This window comes from Haliaeetus albicilla, chromosome 7, assembly GCF_947461875.1.
Source record: "Haliaeetus albicilla chromosome 7, bHalAlb1.1, whole genome shotgun sequence".
Lineage (NCBI taxonomy): Eukaryota > Metazoa > Chordata > Aves > Accipitriformes > Accipitridae > Haliaeetus > Haliaeetus albicilla.
This window is the reverse complement of record NC_091489.1, coordinates 28,496,763-28,516,643: the sequence shown is the minus strand read 5'-3', so window position 1 is coordinate 28,516,643 and position 19,881 is coordinate 28,496,763. Positions and strand designations below refer to the sequence as shown.

The 19,881-nt window shown below is 40.5% G+C and overlaps 1 protein-coding gene and 1 long non-coding RNA gene across 5 annotated transcripts in view; one reads left to right on the top strand and one right to left on the bottom strand.

Moving 5' to 3' along the window:
• ETAA1 (ETAA1 activator of ATR kinase) overlaps window positions 1-19,881 on the bottom strand; it is a 55,124-nt gene that overhangs the window by 10,425 nt on the left and 24,818 nt on the right. For 2 of the 4 annotated variants that reach the window (XR_011325456.1, XR_011325450.1), the window contains 2 exons: window positions 12,083-12,149; window positions 11,253-11,419 (listed from right to left, as the gene is read on the bottom strand). The gene's annotated coding sequence lies outside the window, so the exon portion shown is untranslated. The remainder of the gene's footprint in view (window positions 1-11,252; window positions 11,420-12,082; window positions 12,150-19,881) is intronic. The other 2 variants (XR_011325452.1, XR_011325453.1) reach the window with 1 other exon arrangement.
• Window positions 13,105-19,881, top strand: part of LOC138686115 (uncharacterized) — a 29,348-nt gene continuing 22,571 nt past the window's right edge. Inside the window, exon 1 of the long non-coding RNA XR_011325457.1 lies at window positions 13,105-13,195. This is a non-coding gene — a long non-coding RNA (uncharacterized lncRNA). The remainder of the gene's footprint in view (window positions 13,196-19,881) is intronic.

Below are 19,881 nucleotides of genomic sequence, written 5' to 3'. Positions count from 1 at the left end.
TTCTGTAATTTTTAGTGATAAAGCATATCTTTTCCAAGTCATCTGTCATCTCATTGTCCCTTTTGTCTATATGCCTGGGTTTTTCAGGTATCTGGCAGCCCACACAGCTACTGCACTGGCTGGCTGCAGGATGTCTGGACAGTTGACCACTGCCACAGGCACACAGATCGGCTCTGTATCTCTTCTCTGTTGGTGGCCTGGCATCGCTCAGTTCTAGGGATCTTCAAATGTTGGCAGCTCAGGATTGTCCCCAAAATACAACACTGAATTACAGAACTGGGAAAGTAGCAGCAAGAATTTCTATACATGTATTCTGTATGTATACAATATCAATTTATAGATTTAATACAAGTCAGGGCCATGTTAAAGCCTCAGGCTGTTCTGTCTTTTTTTGCCAGAGTTGTAATATTATTTTTTTTTTGCTGAGCCAGTTTCTAGTTTCTTCTTATAGCATTAGGCATGGCCCTATCTTTTCATGTGACTCCACCCAGACTTGCAATGTGTTATATTTAGACATCTAAAGCATTCCCTGGTACCAAGGTAGCTTTATTTTTAAAAAGTGGAAGTTTCTTTGTGTAAGGATAGATTAGCAGCTGCTGAGGGACATTGGACCAACATGGTCAGTTTTCTGCAATGGTATTTGTGTGGCTCTAATTTTCCCCTTGGCCGTCTTTGGACTGAGAAATGCTCTTCATTCTAGAGAAAGCAATGCTAATGAGCGAAGCTGGGGTGGAAAACTGGGGAAGTCACCCCAAACAGTACATATTAGCTGGATGCCCAGTCTGAGGCATTTTAGAGAGATTTTAGTTTGAGAGCTGCCCAAGCATTTTGTGGCAATCCAGCTCCAGTAGCTTCCTGTGGCTGTGAGCTTAAACTGCATGTGGCCTGAAAGAAGGATGTGAGGGGAGGACGGAATAAATAACTTAAAAAGGCTGGCAGAAAAGTTCAGTTGTCTGCCTCTGGTTTGCATGTTCACATTGTTTTTGCATTGGTCTTTGACTATGTAACACCTGGCCTTGAATCCTTTTATTTGGTCTTTACTTGAACAAAGCTCTTCTCATCAAAGCCAGCCACAAAGGCTGAAAAAACATGTTGCAAGAGGACTCCTTCCCAGTTTAGGGTAAGAGTGAGGGATTGTACAAGTAAGAAAGGCTCAGTGGAAGGTCCTGCCCTTTCTCTCTAAGAGAAAATACAGGCCAAAGGATAAGGTGTTTTACCATTATCTCTCATACCTAGTTTACCTTCTCCAAGTTTGTCAGCAAAGCCCTGTCCCTCCTTCCTTTCAAGCCCCCCATCAAATTCTATTCTTACCATGCAGTCTTCAGTGAATCTTATAACCAGAGATAGAAAATTTTGTATGCTCTTTCCCTTTGCTCATTCATCTTACATCTCTGTATATCGGCTGTGGACATTTGCTGTGCAGACACCTTTTCCTCTTATGTGTCAAAACCAAGACCAAGATATTGTGGTTGCCAGTGAATTACACTGTATGGCCCAGCAGCTTGGCTTGGGAATCAGCTCGTAAGTGAGCTGGTGAATTCCCAGCCCTGCCACCAAGCTGGGCAGGTAATTTCCTCTTTCTGTTTTCTCTCCCATCTGATTTTTGTACTATAAATTCTTTAGAACAGAGAATATCTGTTATTCTGTGAATACACAGCACCTAGTGTAATAGCTTCTAGACATTACTGCAATGCATATTGTAAATAACTGGAAGATGATTTAGCATTTTTAAGGACTACAGTATTTATTTCCTTGCCAGCCTTTTTTCCATGTTTTTTTTTCCCTTTGTCTATTCAGTGATCACTGCCTCTGAATAAGAGCAGAATCTTACTTTTTTTATGAAGCACACAATGAATATGTGAAAACTCTAGGTACTGCCTCAATATTATTGAGAAACAATAAAAACATGTCCTAGTATCTAGCAATCACTGCATGTGAGAGAGAGAGGCAAGAAATAAAAGAATCATGTTGCATGCCCTTACTGAACAAACATGAGCTCTTCAGGGTACTGTATTATCACAAAGCACTTAAGAAATCTGAAGTATTATAACATTCTGAACCAAACTCGCTCAGTTCCTTCCCTGTCACACAGGCTCAGCTGCTAATGTTATTTTAATCAAAGAATTGACCAATATTAGGCAGATAGTTAGCAGTGAAAATTAACCCATACACTTCTCACTAGGGAGGAGATTATTATTTTTAAATCTGCATTTAAGTTTCCCACTAACCCAGAGTGATTTCTCTGGAGATAATCACAGCAGCCAAAATGTAGTGTGCTGTACCTGAGTCCAAGTACCCAGAAAACTTCCCTCAGAGTAGAGGTTTGAGGTTTTTGAAAGAAACCAACTCATATCAGTTTTAGTGTAAGGAGGTGAAGGAGCTTTCCACTTCACAGCTTCCAGTCTCGTGTGAATGCTGCTGGATGAAGCCTATTTCTCTTGCGGTTGGATTCATAGCGTAAATCATAGTATTAGTCTTTTAATTAAACCTAGCTAATGGAAAACTAGAACAGCCATTTTGGGGCTAAGAAACATTTGCTCCATTGGCCCTATTTTCCTCTCACAGTAGGGAAACTCAAGCAAATATTCCTGTTTCCTGGGAGTGTCAAGGAGACAAGAAGTCTAGGCAGGCCAAGGGTCTGCTGCACAGAAGCTAGCCCAGGTACTGGAGGCAGCCCTTTTCCTTTCCTGCCTGTTTTTCCTCCTTTCCCAGTTGACTCAGGCAGACAGCATAGCTGAACTGTGAAGAGCGGCTGCCTGTCCCTCTTGGGAAGAGTTTCCACCACCTTGTGCCACCGCCACTTGGCCAAGTGAGCGAGATTTTCAGTGGGATATGGGATTTCAGTTCCTCTGAAAAGCTGGGGGAGAAGCCTTAAATCAGTGCAGTGCATTCACATCCAAGTAGGTAGCATAGTCCAGAATCCACATAACAGAGCTGAAACATGATGGCACAAGACATTTAACTGATGTCAAATTTAAATCCCTATTAAAAAGAAGTGTTCTCTAGTCTGTACCAGGCCATCCATTCTGGTAATCTCATTCCATATTTTTTTTATTGTTGAAAGAAGACGTAGATTAATGACAGAATGAATCCCAGTAGAAGGAATGCACTCCTTATAAGGGAGGCTTGGGGGAGAGATGGTGGAAATTGTAACATAGGATGACTTTGTTGGCAGAGAAAGTTGCATTTGACCGTTTATATTTGAAAATCCTTCACCTAGGTCAGCATAGTTCAGCCAAATTATCTCTATCTGGATTCATGGAGCTGAGGATTGCCTGTCAGAAAAAAGACCTAGAATGTCATATTGTAACTTAGTGCCATGTTTTAAAAGCCTCTTAGTGACTGTGGCAGATCTGTTCAGACAAGCGTGTTGGATGGGAGAGGTACCGTGAGGACTCCTCACACTGAAGCTCACCGGCAACAGGATGAAAAGGTCTGAACACGCTTGTTTGTTCAGCCCTCTCTCCCAACTAGTCCGCCCCGACTTGTTGTTGCCTTTTAGAGAAATATGGTCGTGGTTCTTGATGGTCTTGAATTAATATACGATTTTGCTAGATAAGTGAATGTTCGCTATTTGCACTGCTGTCAACACATGATGTTTAGTGAGATTCCTGTGATGATTTCTAAAGCCTCAGGCTCTGGAGTCACATGAACATAGACTCATCCCTAGCTTCTTGTGGAAAAAAAACCCAACAAACAAACCAAAAGAACCCCCAACCAACCATAAACAAAAGCTTTGATCTTCACGAGTGTAGAGGAAAAGGACAAAAGTCCAGTGCCAATTTGCCTGTTAAAAACAATGCATGGCAAATGAAAACAAACAATGTATTTATAACAACCCCACAATCTTAAAACTTGTGTCATGATGGAGAGAAGAGGCTGGTGTGGTCATCTGAGAGGTTCAAAGCACAGTAAAGCCACACCATGCTCTAGGGAGGCTTGTGGTATCTAGGTATGTACGGGTCCAGTCACCAGTGGGTATTTAAGCTCCAGTTAACATGTAGGACTGCGGATGTCCACACAACCTGGCAGGTCTCACAAAACAGGTATTCTCCTGCCACTCCTTGGCAAAGCCTGGGCTTGTTCAATGACACCCAAAACATCAGCAGAGAAAGGAGGTAGCGCTTCCCCCTTCCTATTACCCCGCTGTTAGTGCAGTTACCTGGGAGGTGAGAGATCCCCCTCCCTCTACCTGGGGATATCTGTGCTCCCATCTCCTTTCTGTCCTATGACTGCTCTTAAGGGCAGATAACCATGTACTCTTAGGTACAAGGCTGCGTTGTCAAAGCTGGTGGAGATGCAAGGTTTTGTGGGAGCAAACTCAAAAGTCCACATTTTAAGTAAAGACTTCTTTAGCTAATGGACTTCTACTGGCCATAAGAAAACTATGAGAGTGACTGTGAATGGACCACATCCTCCTAAGGTACCTGCTAGCCTCGTATTAAAGGCATTCCCAAGTCAGTATGTATTTAAGGTTGGTAAAGGAAGAGGGTCTTAAACTGTGGGGTATATGTTCCCAAAGTGTGACATGCAAGGTGGACAGGAAGGGGAAGGACACGATCATGTTCTTGTCTTTCTTTGTACAGGGAGTGTAATGTAGCTTTTTCTAAATGTTGTGGCCTCTTAGCCTTTTTTTTTTTTTTTTTTACCCCCAAATGGAGATGTTACATTATGTTTTGGGTCAGAAGGAACCTTCTATTACCTCTGTAGGAAGATGTTTTGGATTTTTCATGGAGGAAGAGCAGGAAGGAAAAATGTTTTGTATCAACCCAAACAGATTTTATTTTTCTATTTCAGCCACTGAAGTGAAAAAAAAAAAAAAAAAAAAAATCAGTGATTAGTACAGCCCTAATCTGGCAATGTATATTTTAGGGATCACATTATGCTGAATATGTGCATTACATAGGCAAAGTAAAAATCCATGCCATTATTGTGCCTGTTCAGTAGCCACTTTTCAAATTGAAATATCTCAGCCATTTTAAATGACGTTTTTATTTTTGCAAAGATGCTAAAAGCAATTAGAGGGCAATATTGACTGTTCACTTGCCAAATACCACTGTTCCAATGAAAGCTGCTTTTGAGTTACTGTACAGAAGTGCAAAAAGCATCCCAAATCATTTTACATACATTACAAGCAAAACCAAAAAGAAATCACCATTTAAAAGAAAAGAAAAAGCCGTTTATAAAAGAAATGCTTGCTCCCAAGTTGAAACCATGTGTCAGCCTAGAGCAATCTGTTAAATTTGAGTTATGAACGCCTGGAAAAAAATAGTTGTTTGCAGTGGAGATGCTGAGACTCACAATTAAAGCAGAGGCATGGTGAGGAGAGGTCTCGTGCTGATGTTCTGCACAGGGAAAGTTCTCTAAATGCCTTCGGTGGGAGAGGTGATAAATTTTGTGTCTCCTCTGTCAGTAACATTTGTTATTTACCTGTTTTAGCTGTCTTTTTCTTAATAAAAAAGTAAAAATATGAAACTCTTGCATATGACCATATACAAATGACCAGGATGGATTGTCTGTAATTTTTAAAAAGTCATGATCAACCCATCTTTCCAGAATTCAAGGCTACCTCCAGTTCACCTGAAGGGCTATTAACTTCTCCTCAGCATGAATTTATGCAGCAGGATCATTCTTAGAGAGTTGAGTAAAGGCATAGATAAGTCATCTCAAAACTTTTCTGAGGAGCTAAAACACAAGATGTTGTTCATACCCAGAGAAAACTATCAGGATCTTATTGCAAGGATGCTTTCAACTTCAGTGGTTGGTAGGTTATCAAGGCTGACCTGGCAGGAGATTGCAGCAGATACTGTCATCCCCTGGGGATTTGTCCTCCATCCACACTTTGTCTGTGTGGTGTAAAGGGCTCCTGCCTTTGGGATCCAACTTTCAGAGCATATGGGTGTCTTAAAATCAATTGAGTTATGCTGTTGGGGTAAATCGTAGGCTTTACTCTGCTATCTGCCTTTAATTTATCTGTGGGCTATGAGCCAACATCTGTCTTCTCTGCCTCAGGGCTTGATTCTCATTAATACTGAGGCCTCTTTACACCTTCTTGGCAGTGAAAAATGGCCTTGCAGCAGAATTTTATTTACACCCATTTGGTGGCCCCTTTTTTCACTTCTGACGCACTTTTCTGCCTTTTCAATGTGTTGTCCTGAAGAACTCACGAGTGTTTTGCTCTTGGACCTGTGTTTTCATTACTGTGTTGTCTGCCCTCATGCATGGAAAACAGAGATTTTATCTGCCAGAAATGAATGAGGTTTTATTGTAACGATCCAAGCAAATGTCATGATTCAGAGCATAAGAGGATCAACAGTATGGATGAGTTGCACAATAAGTCTGTGTAAACAGAAGCCAGGACGTGAGGAGGTGGAATGGCTTCCTTTCCTTTCAAGAAAAATGTTATCCTAGAAGCAAACTGGGGTTAAATTTTCTGAATTGGGGAATATTCCCCTTATTTTACAAGACTGAGTGGTCTAAATACAAATTTTTCTGCTTTCGTCGTCGTGTCCCCCCCCCTCACTTAGAGGAGCTGGGTTTTTTCCTGGGACATCCCAAAGAGAGTTGATATATCTCTGATATTTTCTGGTGTCTGTGAAAACAATTTTCTCCTTCATTTCAAAATAACAATTGAGTGCCACACCATGTGCCTCTGAGATATGAGACAGGGTAACCCTGTTAAGAATTCAACCACAGCCATGCAGAAAAGGAAGGAGGGTTATTTGAGTGGAGTGACACAAGGGTGATGGTTAGTAGGCTGCACTGAGCCATTGTTCATGGGAACATAGTCTTTATTTATAAATTATAAATAAAGATCTGCTAACTGCCCAACTGAGGACACTTACTCGTCTGCACACTTCAGTCCAAGTGCAATAAATACAGATCAAATGTTCACCATCCATATAATAACAAGGATCTGATCCAAAGCACATTTTTATTTCTGCAGGGTTACCTTGGATCTTGTCGTGTTTTGTTATATTATATATGGATGCATCGTTATTTAAAGGAAAATAAGGGACAGAGTTGAAAACAATTGTAATTGCCACTTAGAACTCTTGAGGCAACTGGAGACACTGTCTGAAAAGTAGCACCTTAGCCAATATTGATGAATACTTTTTTTTCACCAGCTTACAGTGCCTTTTATTTTACATCGTTTTAGACTGTTTTCAGTTAGCTCTTAAAGTTTTGAAATAATTAAAATGGAACATTTTAAAAAAGCCTACTGTCAGGGATTCAAAGTAATATCCAAATCTTCTATTGACTTCAGTGGAAACTATAGGTGCTCTTTGGCTCTGGGAACACAGCATTTATATTTTGCTAGGTAATCATAAAGAAACGTATTGCATAGAGCTTCGTGCCAGATTCCCCATTATGCTGCAGGAGTGTACTGATTGCAGAACAAAGAGTTCAGAAACCAAAAAGTGACAGTGAGTGTGGCAGGTCTCCCCTTTACCCCTCTCCCTTCCACGTACGCATTTTGATTTGATCTTTTATTACCTAAACATATACCACTTTTACACAGAATCCCTGCCTAATGGAGAGCACCAGATGGATGGTGTATAGCCAAAAAAGCAGTTTGTTTTGCATGCTTGTCATTGAGTACAGCTTTAATTTATTACATATCATTCATCTTGGTGTAAAATAAGTTTTGGCTTTTTTCTTTTTTTTTTTTTTCTAATAGACTTCCCCATGGTGCCCATTTTTGCAGGATCTGAGTGTATCAAAATCATTGAAGGTTTTACCTTCAGAAGTAGCCCTGGGAGTATGTTTGTCCCAAATTCACATGCATGGATTTAGGCACTTAATTTTAAGCACAGAAATCTCCTCTGGCTAGCATATATTCAGTACAGGAAAGTTGATGGCTCTGCAGTGCAAGTCAAAGTAGGCAATAATTAAGGGTGTAAGTGGAGTCCTTGGCATGTGCTGGTGGAGGCATCTGTCTCTTCCCCTGTTATCCTAGGGTTGTAAGGGACATTTGGGGACAAGAATACACCAGAGTCACAAAGAACCAAAATACCTAAGAGTCCACTAAGATGTTTTCTCAGGGAACTAGCTAGGCTAGTAGCAAATATTACTATCCCAAGCTGTTCTTCATCACTCATGTCCTGGAGATTATTGTACTCAGGAGCTCCATCAGTAGCAGAGAGGCAGTGTGTGCTCCCTGCTCTGCCTCAGTGCCAAGCCAGCAGGTTAGCTCTAACTGCCTTCATTGCTGGTCTGCCTCAAAGCTTCGAACCACGTTGAAGGCAGCCTGTGTCCTGTTGAATGGCAAAGCTCTGGGACAGTACTTCACTGTACCCAGAAGCTGAGCTTTTTCTTGCTGGGCATACCTTGCTGTCTTTACAAGCCACACTGCAGCATTCCCAGGCTACACATAACTACAAGACAGAAGCAGACATCCTCCCAATACTATTTAATGTATTGACTCTCCTGTTTCATCTCTTTCCTGCCTGAAAACTGATGAAGGAGGATCATGCAAGAGTTAAAATATGAAAAAACAATAATCTGTAGACTTGTAACTTCTCCACTTTTGGGGCAAGAGTAAGGTTTCACTAGAGATTTTGTTTTATTATGGATGGGATGCGTCTCGTGTCATTTTAGATGGCAGTGAAGTAGATGCCTATGTCTAAGCCAGTCGTTTGAATGTTTCATCTAGTCAGTGGTAGGAAATGGGCACTTGGAGGTCATGACTGATTTGACCTGTTTCAGATGCCTACCATAGCAAGAGATGATTCACAGCCTGGGAGTACTTATTTCTGTCTACTTGCTAGAGAGCCCTGATGACTAGCTTAGAGCTGGATGACTGCACTTGAACATCTACAATTGGAGTGGACTCCTATTCTTCCTGACTTTGGGGTGCATCTGTCATATTTTCAGGCCCTTGCTCAACAGAGCACCAGGGCACATGCTTTTCTTTAAAGTGCTGCTTCCAGGCTTTGCTGTGGGGAGGTGGCATTGACCACCCACCTGCATGCCAGGCTGAAGTAGCTCCTTAGTGTGCTTTTTACGGGATATTTACAAACAATAGCAAAAAATATTCCACTATCTCCAGCTGTATGCTAGACAGCAAAAAATTCAGTGCAGATCCATTCAGCCAAATCAGAATTACAGAAGCAGGAATAAAAAAGGGGTGCCTAAAGTTAGCTCTTTAAAGCCCTGTTTAAACTCGTGCATACGGGTCCTCATTTCCAAAGCAGAGCATAGCTGTTTCTGTTACAGTTGCTGCATTTTTCACGTATCTTTGACAAGTTTTAAAAATCCTTTTTGCATCATTGAATTTAACCATATTACAGAAAGGTACTTTTTGCAACTTTAGGGGAATTTCTTGGAAAACCTCTGTACTGTCATCTATTACCATCAGTGATGGCACACATAAAAGAAGCTACACAGAGAAGAAGGGTGTTTTCTTCACAAAGGGCATCACAGTTTTTTTAAATGAGGTAGAAAGGAAGACTTTTCATGCTGTCTTTAGTTAAACTGGACAATGTATTTTTTTTTTTCTGGAATGAATCTTCCACATTTCACCTAGAAAGGGGGAAAAGTCTTAGCTTTAGCTTCTGTATAAATGTTTGCACAATGTTAATTCTAGAGTTTGTGCGTGATCCCCTTTAATTGTCTTAAATTATCATAATAAAGGGAAGAACCACTGAATTTTTTACAAGAAAGACTGTGTGCAATTATGTACAGAGATTGAAGTAGTGGCTTAAATGTACAAAGTTGGTTCAAATATGGAAGGAATGGATTTGGCTCAGCAAGTCTGAGATGGAACAGAGCTGTTTCTGGAAAGCCATTACAAGTGTCAGTCTGGAAACTGGCTATCTCTGCACCTGCTAAAGAGCTGCATTAACACCAGTTTCCACTGCACGATCTTTTGGCTCGTGCTGAAATTTTGGCTTGTGCTGAAACTGCACAGATTTGGGTTTAAAGAAGACCCTTCTGATGGCAAAGTAGGAGAGGGTGAAGCTACACCGACTTCAAGAAGGAAAAAAAGGGTAGAGCAGTTGAAAAGCATCTGCTGTATGTTCACAGGGTTTTGAAAGCTGGGCTGATGTAAAAATTAAGGTCTTGGACTGATGTGAAAATTAAGACTGTCTCCTTGAAGCTTTTGGCAGCTGCCCTGAGAGCCCTGGTTGTCCACCTGCTTTCAGACTTTGCTCCAGCACCTGCCCAAGAGAGGTGCATTCCTAGAGAGGGCTCTGTGAGAAGGCACTGAAAATTTACAAACTGAGCTACAAAAGCAAAAGCAAGATCTGATAATGGAAAAGAGCTGTTGCACATCATGCACTTCTTCAGCTGCTGAGCTGTACAGAACAGTTGCATCAACCCATTAAGTGACACTATTCCTTGCTTGGATGAGATGTTATACCTGGTTTCTATCCTGCTTATTTCTTACTCTCCTCCCTTAAGGCCAAGTTAAGACAGTTTATTTGCAAAGAATAGGTGGTTATGAGTGTTTTCTAGGCTGTGACTGTTTACTTTTACAGAATATAATTTTATTTCAAGGGTGGCCCTTCAGATTTCTTGGTACTCTTTAAAGAGTCAAGAGCTGCTTAGGGTGAATATCACCACTTTCTGCTGCTCCTGTACTGATGTCCACACAAATACCAAAGGAAAGGTGTCCAAGCCTAAGCCCTCAATCTGAAGGGGGCTCTGAATTTTAGATGTGTCCCTCACCCTAACAGCGAGCTGACTTGAAATCCTGTGTCTGAGTAGCTCCAGACTTTCTGGGGTTTGAAAACTAACATCAGATCTGATATCTGGCCCAGCTTCTTAATGAAAATGGAAAATTGCATTTTGAGCCTCAGCCTTCCTGAAGGACAGCCTGTGCCAAACCCAATGAGCTCGAGATAGAAACAAGGATTTGCAGGACACTGTGTCCCATCTCAGGCAGAGGTCAGCAGGAGTTCTGAGCAAAGTGGGACCGGCCCCTCTGGCTGGAAACTTCTTCATTTGCCTCTGAGCTCCTCGGCCACTGGGGTTTGAGACCTATGCAGGTGTGCAGTGGGGAGTGAGCCATTTGTTACGCTCAGAAGAGGATATTTGTGATGAGGGAAATCACGGGTTTTATATGCTCACATTTTTTGTTCCTTTCTTAAGCAAAAAGGAACCTTTAGAATGCCAAAATCTTGTCTTAATATTTCACAGAAGTATTTTATAAACACACATTGCAAATGGCACTATAAATTCTCCACTATGGAAAATTGCTATCTGTTTTGAAACTAGGCAGGATAAATACAACTATAAAAGGTTACCTGGAGTAAACAGATAGGGTTTCCAAAACATACCACATGAGATAGATTGGAGCTCATAGTAATCTGTTTTCCATGCTTAACATACGCTCAGCATCAGCTGAACTCTGTAACTGAGCTGCCATCTCTATCAATCCCGTTCCTAGATGTCATGGCCCTGTTAATGAAATCTGGAAGTGAAATTGTAAATGGATTCAGTGAATGGTAGATGTCAGCCATTGCGTGATGGGCAATCATCAATCATCTACTGTCAGTTATTTCTGTCTCAGTGAGTAAGCCTTTATTTAAAGCATAAAGTAAGAATGTTGCCAGACCACAGGAACAAGCCCTGAGCTGTTTGCAGGTGCTGCTATTCACAGCTGCCAATTAAACCCCTGACATTTCCATAATGGCCAAGAGGCAAAGCATATGCACTTGATATAAACATTTTTGTAAAAATTAATCTCAGTTTATCAATACTTCACTTTTTTTTTTTTTTTCAGGGCAACATACAACATCCTACTTGGCCTATTGTTTGTTTGCTGTAGAAAGAGAGAAATATGAGTTGGAAGGCAGCCAGGGCGTTCATTTCCCCAGGATATACAGTAGATTCCAGTGGCTCGTTTCAACCCTTAATTGTGGAGGGAAAGCACAGTAGTGAGGAATCCCACCTTCAGAAAATGTTGTGTGTGCCCTTGCCCCCCAGCCATGCGCACGTGCTCAACTCCATTGCTTCACATCACGCACTGGCCCTTAGCTCAGTAAAACTGTAATGCTTGGTCTGGCAAATGCTGTTCCTGAAGTTACCCAACCCATTGTGGTTCTTTGCTGCTATACCAATAATTTTGCCTTACCTGGATTTTTATACAGATCTCTGGGCGCATTACTTCTGGCTGGTCCTTTTCATTACCCCTCCACTATCTGAAAAAGAATCCAAAATACCAAAAACTAAAAATGAGCACTTTTTAATATACACATTATTTTCTTTGGGGCAGGAGAAAAAAAAATATTGTCAACTCAACTTAGTAAAGGCATTCATCTGTACTGCTGCAAATTTATATATGTATTTCATGAAATTGCCAGTGACGAGCTAGCTTTTTTTTTTTTTTCAGAGAAAATGTTTTCATGGAAAAAAAAATTATATATTTCTACAGAAAAATAAACTGCCTAGTATTGCCACCTGACATTTATAGTTTGGAGGACATAAAACTTTTCAGAGGTCTCTTTATTTTTTGCTCTCAGCTGCTTATAGTTCTTCAGGGGTATACTGATCTATAAGTAAATATGGAACAAGAAAGGGCTGCATTCACATTTTCAAGGAGATTTCATCACATGCTGATTGCTCTATCACATTTTGCTGCAAAGTCTAGGCAAGGCAGAACACTGAGTGGGAAACTGGATAGCACTGGGGCATTTTAAAGTTGTCTTCTTCACTCTTCATGGTACTGAGGAAGATCACATAAGTCAGCCATCAATTTGAAGTGTGTTTTCATGTGTCGTACTATCTGGTTCTAAAATTAAGCGCTATTGGATGAAATTAATTTCTGAAACTTACAGAATTCTGTTAACATGATATATTTGGAGTTGGTGTTAGAGGTCTTGCTGGCATGTGTGCATTAAATGAGATGTGATTTTTTTGCCAGATAGCTGTGCCGGTGTAAGTGCTAATTGTCAGATGCAGATATACTAGTGCAGCTTTTATTAGCATAGCTTATGTTACTTCTGAAGTACCTAACTGAAGTAAGCCATCCTGCCTTAAGCACTTCCCTGGCAGTGGATGTGTATCTATACTGAGCCGTTTCCTATCTATCAATGTATCTGAAAGTTTCAAGTATAGATCGATCTTTGCTCAATTTTCCGTTTCTTTTGTCCATGTAGGTGCCTTGTGAAGTTCCACGTTGCTTCAGATTTCAGGGCTAGATGTTGCTTCAGATACCCAGGACCCATTTTGAATTCAGCTAATTCAGGTAATTTTCTAACATGTTTCTTAAGTTTTTTTAATGCATTTTTTCATTGAAAACCATTCAAAGTGTTTGAGATCCATGAAAACGTAGCCTTTAGATATTAAAAAAAGAATGTTAAAATCTAAGTAATGCTGCTGATTTGGTCTCTTTAGAACTTGAAGGACCATACTGGCTGAGTTACTCAGGGTAGTCAACTAATCCCACATGTTTACTTTATTTTAAACAAAAAGTGTTACAAAAGGCTGGCTTAACAAAGTTAAAAAGCAAAAATCTCACAAAAGTTTCAGCATCAAATGCTTCTCTGTAGCATACGTTTGTGGCCATAAAGTAGTTTCTTGGGTTCCAGATGACTCAGTATTCATCATCACCCAAGATGACCATCTAATTTGTGTACCTTCATGTAAGCAGAAATAACTGCTGCATTCAGGTCATGCTGCAGTGCTATCACCTCTGACTTGGCCCCTCTGCACTGAGCTAAAAGGCAAAGGTAAAAGGTAACTAAGCCCCATTAGGCTCAGTTCCTGTGCTCTTGTAGATGTTGCAACAATAATAACAATATTGCTCTGAGTATGTCCACATGACAATGTAGAAATGCCCAAGCTAGCTGTAAATGAACCATTGTGGGTACTGGACGCAGTCAAGATGAGACAGTAGAGAACACCAAGAGGACTAATTTACCCTGCTTTTTGGCAGTGTTAGCTCCATATGGGGTAATTTATCCTGCCAGAAAGCAGGCTCATTTATGGCTAGCTCATTTATAGCTAGTCTGAGTACCTCTTCACTATAGTAGAATTTGCAATGTAGACGTACTTTCTATTAAGGGGACAAGTGTGTGATTGTATTAAGTAAAAATACGGAGGTTGGGATTTTGAAAGCACCTAAGGGCTTCTTTCGAAGGTGGTTTAAGAGGTTACCACCTCCTGCGATCTGCTTCGCAACTTCTGCTGAGGATAACTTTCCCCATGAATCAGCATGTGGGATCACATGCCCACTTAAGAGCCTCTTGAGTTTACAGAACAATATTCTAGCTTAAATCAGTGAAGAGGATGTGCTTGCATTAAGACACTAAATGATGAACTGAAACAGAGCAGATATATCTATTGATATGGCAGAAACAGGCAGACAGCTTGGGTGATAATGCTCCATATTGCTCATTTTACAGAGCCCAAAGAGAACTGGGTGCCAGGTCCCGTGGAAATGTCTTTCTGCTTCAGAATTCAACAGGGGTTAGGTATTTCTTCTCAAATATTTTCAAAAAAAAGCTGTTAGCAATATTTGTCTTTTTAGGGTTGCGTAGATCCAAATGTTGCTTATCTAGTCACCTACTGTAGTGTGATCCAGCTAAAGAAGCTAAAGCACAAACCTAGCTTTCCAGCATGACACCAGTGAGATTTCTCAGGTGCTTAAAGCTAAAGATATTTTTAAATTGAGATTTGTTTGTTCAAGGTTTACCTCAATTTACTTCGGGGTAGTTAATACATGTTAACACTTCTGGTGCAAAGGGAGACTAGCATTGTAGAGAAGGATTTGGCATTCAAGAAAGCAAACAAGTACCGGTAGTTGTTCTTACTTCTACTGCTGCAGTCACATACAATGAGCTCCAGGCCTGACTCTTGCTTCCCTGCTTCAGGGCCTGCCCAGCTATGATCTAGTGTGCTGACCTTACTAGCCAAGTAATGACTTTCATGCTGCTGAATCCCATCAGGAACTTCATGTCTCTTGTGGTCGTCTTCATCCATGGCTAACTTGTATTATCATTGGCACGCTTAAAATTGTGATGTTATGTTTCACATGTTTTTAAAGCTGAAACACACAAGCTCTTTTATTTCTCTTCTGCCTAGTAGGATTATTTCAGCTCCACACATGCAAAACCTCATATTATGCAAGAAATTAATCATATCAGGGTAAAGTAGCTACTGAAAAATTGCCAAGCACCATAAACATCGGTCAAAATGCAGGCCAACCATTTGCACAGCAAGTAATTGAAGCTAGAGGTTCATTGGAGTGACGCGTAACTTTTCATTATGAATTAGAAAGCTTTTCAAACATAAAATGATATCTGAGAAGACTGCACTACCTAAAAGGTTTCAGTAAACACTGAAAAAAAGTGTTAAAATATGCTGGAGAGATCAATCATGCTTTATGGTTACTTGCTCCACGTAGTTTCACACAATTCTCTGATAAACAATGTCCCACACACTCTGCCCAGACCCATTATTTTCTTCAGCACCAAAGCATCAAGGGCCAGATCCTCATTTGGTTTAAGTCAGCAGAGCTCTGCTGAGGTTGACTGCTTGCCATTGATTTATGCCAGCTGAAGATCTGGCCTGAAGAGTGACAAAAATGTAATTTTATGTTTTATTTATGGGTGTAAAACAATAGTCCTAAAGGGAGCAGATGTTCCATGTCGAGGGAGGAGGTTTATGAAATGCAATTCCAGACACAAAACCTAATCTCTGTGGTCAGGGAAAGCATGAGGCCTGTTTTACATGATGAACTTTAATTGAAATCTTGCTCTTTTGTGTTCATTAATTTCTTCTATTTGGGATCTGACAAGCATCGTTTAAATTACTTACCAGCTGCCAGACATCTTAAAAAGCAATAGATACTTGTCTTAGACACCTGGAGAAGGTTGTACAATCTTCGCTTGTCTTCCCAATACCTGCTGAAATGGTATTAATTTGGTACCACATATTTTTAATTAAATGGTCACTTCAATAAAGAAATTTCCATCTGTTTCAGATGGAGCTGTGGGGAGAAAGATCATTCAGTTTTTATGGAGGGTTTTGCAATTGTAAAATGTCTGGGTTTTTCCAATTTGGAATGAAAAACAAAGCATTTTGAAATTCTCTCAAAAAGAGAAGGGAGTGTCTGCCTCTAAGTCTCAGGCCTCAGACCTCTTATTGTCCCCAGTGCCGAAACTATTCCCTTTGTGGACCATCTTCCCTCTGTACATCCTAGAGTAGGAGTTCATTGGCTGCTCTAAAGCAGTTGCCAAAAATTGAAGTTAGGGAGCTGAAAGGAAATCATTGGTAATAGCCTGCTTGCAGGAATGCCACAGTTTTTGAAGCACTCTTCATCACATTTTCTTTCAATGAGCTGACATTTTTGACTCCCATGCCACTGCACCCACCCTAAGAAGGAGAGAGCATTCAGTGATATGCCTTCTTCTTGGCTTTATATGGCACAGGCACATACCATGGTGAGAATGGAGCTCTTCAGAGGCACAAAGCAATAGTCAGCTGAGCAGCGCTGATTCACATGAGATGAATTTTGGACCAAAAAGTGCAAGGATGAGATTTTCTCCCTGACCTCCTGTGTTCCTCCCGACACCCTCACAGTCAAGTACAGCACATGGATAGCTGGAGAACAAGCTGTGCTTATCAGAGGCCAACAGTGACATCTAAATTGCAGCTTCAGAAAAAGAGGATAAGTGGAGCAAAATTGGAAGTGAGTATTCCCGTATTCTGTTAAGAGTAAAAGAGAGAAACAAAAATACAGATTGAGGAGGGCTGTGTATGAAGAACAGAATGGAGCAGGAGCTAACTCTCTTATCTCAATTTAGCTGGAAATCCCAAATTTAAAGTGTGATTTTGTCCTGAAGCAGGCTGAGCATAAGAAGTTTGAAATTCTTCATCAACCAAAATCAGAAACAGAAACCTAAGGCTAAACTGCAAATGGGATGCAGGGAACACTGAAACATTTCATTCATGTTTCAGCATAATTTTTTGTTAATTCATTTTAGAAATCTGGTGCATCTTCATTGTAATGCTTTTCAACACAAACAGCTGCAACAAACACAACTTTCCATTCTAAAAACATCAAAGCGGGAGCTCCCAAGGTTATAAAAATGCTTAATTTTTGTTAGCCTCCCTGGGTAAGGAGTTAGTGGAATAAGTTTTTCAGAACAGCTTTATTTTGTTAGACATGACATTTGTTCCCTTTCAAAGCCACTCTGAACAATGTTTCCAGTTGCGCATTTCCCAAGGCGTGACTCACATCATGTGATGGGAGATGTCTTCACAGCCACACCAGTCCTTCTAGACTCCCTTATAAGTCTCCCAGTAGAGAAACAGGCACTTTAGGACACAGTCTGACCTGTTTTAAACCTCTGCTTTAGGATGACGTAAATTAGGCCCTGGAACTGTCTTTTTTTTTCCCCTATCAGCTGAAAGGTAGTCTATGGGGACTAATGCCAAGGATCAAATGAATCCCACCCAAATGTTCTTGTCTGTGGGGATAGATGCTGTAGTATACTGTGGTAAAGCAGTTCACATCTCTAGACACCATATGTAGGCAAGTGAGAGAAAGGTTTATGTATTGGAATGAAGTCACAGAAGAGTAATAAAATGCTCAAAAAATTGGAAGGGCTTAGTTAGAAGAAAGTATGAAAGCACCTAAGTATGTATAAACGCAAAGTGCAGGAGGAATATGTTACATGTTTATTTACCACTTGAAATGTGAAAACACAACTGAGGGAGAATAAAAATCAAGGTTTTCCAAGGGAACGACGTAAAGAAGATGGGTTGTGACAAAGGGGGGAATAATTTTCTTATCAGATGATCTGTTTAGTCTGGGGAGTAGTTTTCAGGAGAAGCAGTAGCCTCAGAGTTTGAGTCACTTCATACCAGAGCTTGGAAATTCACAACAGAGATTACTCCTTTCCGGGCAGGGAATGAAAAAATAGGGTCTACTGATCTTATCCAGCCCTCACTTCATTCAGCAGGAATCTTTTCCACTGACTCAAGCAGAATTTGGATCAGACCCTTTTTTACCTCCTATGTTGATGGCTGTCTGAAAAGACTTAGGAAAAGACACAAGGTAGAGCCCAAGTATGACACCAAGAATGGCTTTTTTTGGGCTGCTACAAGGAAAAATGCAAGTCTCAGAAAATTACGAAGCAGGCAGCTGGCAAATCAGAGGGACTGTTTTACATCTGGGAGCTGAGTCAAGGTCTAAAATGTCTTCATGGAATTAAATGACATTGAGTTTGGATGTTGCCAATTCCCTTAAAACTGTAAGGAAACACTTCTCAAACAGCAGCTATAAGGACAGAGTCATCACTTGGCAAGTTTTGCTTTTGCCACAGCAGGGGAATAGCTCTCCATATCCAGCTTATTTTATTTATATGCCCAGTATTTGGGAGAGGTTTTGTTGTGGATAACAAAAGATAGCTACATTTTATATCTGATTCAAAAGAAAACAATAATAATAGAAGTGGGGTAACATTTTTGTATATGCCTGAGTGATTCCCTTTGCCTGTTTTCAACCTACCTAACAGCAAACCTCACTTCATTCTACACTGCTCTAATTAATTTGACAGGACTGGAAACTTGCTCTTCCTGTTCACACTTATTATTCATCTCTTCAGAATGCCCTGTAGGGAGTACGAAGTACAGTAAAGCAGTATTTACCAAATCCCTCAATGCTAAATACACCTTTTAAGCTGACTCTGCACAATGCCAGCAGTGAGAAGATCTGACTAAAGGGCAGCCAAAGAAAACCAAGATTTTCCAGAGCATCGTCTCTTTACACATGGCTAGCAAGTCTTAGGCAAGGAAACTATGTCTTTTTGCCCCCCTTCAAGTTCTACAGTAGGCTCTGGGGATCCCAACTTAGTCCTCCTGTATCTAAAAGCCTTGCTGTAGCCAAAGCAAATGACAATCATACTCAATAAGATATGATGTTAGTTCACAAGAGCCACTGGGTAATTTCATACAGGCGTATCTTTTAACCTTTCATCACCCAAATTAGAAACATCATAACACAACATAAAACACATCTGAAAAATCCATCGGAGACAGGAACTCAGAAACATGCAAGTAGACATAAGCATTTTGAGAATTAGAAAGTGTTTTGAGAAAACACTGAAATTGAATGTTAGGTTTTCTTTTTTAAAATTCTTATTGCAGAAAGGGACCTTTTACAAACACATGAGGTGATTAAGGAATTTTAAAAGTGAAACACGCTTATTTGCACACACTAGGGAAGTAACTCAGACATTTCATATTTTAAAAGTGAAAGATCAATGAAAGAGATTTTCAGCAGCAAGTTACCAGTTGGGTCCTCGACTCTAATCACCAGCTCCCTTTGCACCTTCATGCCTCCATAAATCTCACCTTACGTGAAGCTAAAGGTTAAGTTTTCAAAGTATCTGAGAAAATTTCTACACAGCATAGGACAGCACTCTGCAAATATACCCACATCAACCCTAAATGAACTAACTCAAACACTGAAAGGGAGAGAATCATAGCAGTAGGGCAGTTTTTCCAGCTTTTTGCTCTTAACCTCCAAATGTTGCTTTGTGTGGCATTCAGCCAGAGTTAGATGCCACGGTATGCAAGTCACTTTTGGGGACTTGAAGCCCATTTTCAAAGACATGTAAAGAAACGGATAGGCATTCAGGGGGATTTTTCAAGCCGCCTGGGAAAATGGAAACTAAGTAACTGCGCATAGCTGCTTTTGGAAATTAAATACTTTAAACTTTTCAAAAATCTGAGAATTAGATTCCTGACCTGCTTCTGAAAAATTTATGTTGAGTCATTTTTCCTAGATCCTGAACCTCCTTATTCATGTTGGAGAGTAGCAAATCCCAACATGTTTCATGGACAAGCATGCACACATACACACACAGGCTTCCTTATTCCTTTTAGTCTTAGCTTTTCTCCATTTATCCACTTGTTGACCTA